General features: G+C 41.8%; 1 protein-coding gene across 1 annotated transcript in view; it reads right to left on the reverse strand.

Moving 5' to 3' along the window:
* OGDHL (oxoglutarate dehydrogenase like) overlaps positions 1 to 1,153 on the reverse strand; it is a 97,586-nt gene extending 96,433 nt beyond the window's left edge. Inside the window, exon 1 of the mRNA XM_006029499.3 lies at positions 1,091 to 1,153. The gene's annotated coding sequence lies outside the window, so the exon portion shown is untranslated. The remainder of the gene's footprint in view (positions 1 to 1,090) is intronic.
* Positions 1,154 to 2,257: the final 1,104 nt, after the last annotated feature.

A 2,257-nucleotide genomic window follows, 5' to 3' on the forward strand; every position in this document is an offset into this window, starting at 1 on the left:
CAGCAGCCGAAGACCCTTCCCGGAGGCCAGGCAGGCACCCGTGCGCCGCTGCCCCTGCTGCCAAGCCCAGCTGCGGGGCGCCAGGCTCCAGCCCGCTGGTCTGGACTGGCCCAGCTCCCTGTGCCCGAGCCATAGTTCAGGAGCCCGACAAGCCGCCGCCAGAAAGACAGCCCGAAACTTTGCCCGTTCTCTAGCCCTCCCCTGCCCCTAGCTCGGTGGCACCCGCAGGCCCAGGCGAGAGACCCCCAGCAGCCCGTCCACAAAAACTATCTTGGAGCACCCCAGACCCCGTCCTGCAGCGCCCGACCCTGCCCCTGCCGCTGGCAGCCCCAAGCAGCCCAACACAGTACAACAAAGAAAGGAGAGGAGGAGGAAAGACAGAGAGGAAACCCTCCTAGACCTTGACCAAATTACAAGATCCATTTTAATAAATGAATATAAACAGGCACTTATTATCCTCATGCTATGTGAATAAGCTAGCATGGCATCAGGATTTTAATTTTCCTTCTAGCAGTTTTCATTTTCTGGTGAGCACATCCTTCTCCTTTGTTTCTTTGTGCTTTAGGTTCTTGCCTTGATTTATATATAAAAATTAAGCATTATTTCTGCTGTCCCAAATCAAACTACAAGATAACATACAACCCAGATCAGTCATCTACACAGTCTACCAAAATTGCTACTTCAGTTAATGATTAACACCACAGCATAAATGTCAATATGTTTCATAATTTTCTAGGAACAGAAGAAGAAAGGAAAATGGAAAACCTGTACTTGAACTAGAAAGGGAGGAGGAGAGTGAGGGAGCCATAATTTATTCCAGGCAAAAAGTAAGTAACAGAAATGAATTAAATCAGAATCAACTTGGCTACAGGACTAAGCAAAATCTTAGATGGGAAGGAACACTGGCAGGTCTCAAGTGTTTATATAATAATGAACCTTAGATTCAAATCTAAGGTTTGAATCTATGATAACCCATGGTTATCTTACTGATTGATAGTCACTCTGATTTAGCTAAATATTTTATTATAAGAATATGTTGTTATAAGGATCATATTTTTTTCTAAGAAAAAAATTATCATGATCATCTTACCTGTTTTCTACCAAGAATCTGAGTAGCCTTCCAGCAACTGTCAAATTTTACTTGTTTGATATTGCCTAACTTGCTGTTATAAAATGATCTTTACATTTGGGGATATTGCCCAGATGAAGTGTACTCAGAGCAGCACATGAAGAATTGTACTCTAGGATGTTCTGTCTCACAGCCAGGAAGGAGGAGGACCCTGTAAATGGGGTAGGAAATATCATTGCAAAACAAAGATTCAGCTGAAGACAGTTGTGTGCTAATCTAACCTACTGGCCATCAGAGAAACATTTTTGGTGCCATAGTTACTAAGGTTTAATCTTATTGCAAGGAGACACAAACCATCTTTAGAGCCAATCATGTCAAACTAACTGATTATAAACTCAATTAGAAATTGTAGTGAGGTCAAGGCCTTGCAGAACTCTCAGTTACTTCAGAAATAACATATATGTATAATAGCTGCTTGGATTCCATGGTGGTGAATCTATTACATAGACTCAGATAAATATATTCATCCTCTTAGTATCTAAGGGACAGAGCCACAAAAACAATTAGGCACCAGATGAGTGATCCACAAGCAGGCCTTCACATTTAATTGTTTCACTTTGCTTAAGTCTCCCACGATCTTTAGGTACAAGGTGTAACTACTGGCTTCCCTGTCACTTTTACATACCTCTCCTTGTAGGCATTAATGTCTTTCATTGCCTACACCTATTCCCTCTTGAAGGTTTCCTTGCTGTCACTTCTTTTCCTTTATCTTTTATCTTGTCTCATGAGTCCACCAAACTGGTCTTCTGGGTGTCTGTGTTAATACTGACCCCTGGTTCTCTGAGAACTCCTTTAAACTATTTTGACTCTCAAATCTATTCAACTCCTTACAGCCTTATTCATTCACTTATCTATCTCCCTTTGGTTTCTGGGAGATAAAACAGTCTACATAAAACTTCCAGTAGCTTAAATGAAGGCACCAGGTGCACAATGAAACCACACCAAATTCCAGGTGTCAAAAGCTGGGTAGCCATATTCAAAAGTGGTCTAACTAATTTTCAGGAGTGTACCTGGTAGCCGTGTTGGTCTGAGACAAAAAGACATACAAAAAACTAGAACTCTTGGTTCCAAAATGATACCTTTTATTAGACCAACTGGAAAATGGCAAGAAAATTGTCCTTTTCTGCA

Source organism: Alligator sinensis, unplaced genomic scaffold (genome assembly GCF_000455745.1).
Source record: "Alligator sinensis unplaced genomic scaffold, ASM45574v1 scaffold374_1, whole genome shotgun sequence".
NCBI lineage: Eukaryota > Metazoa > Chordata > Crocodylia > Alligatoridae > Alligator > Alligator sinensis.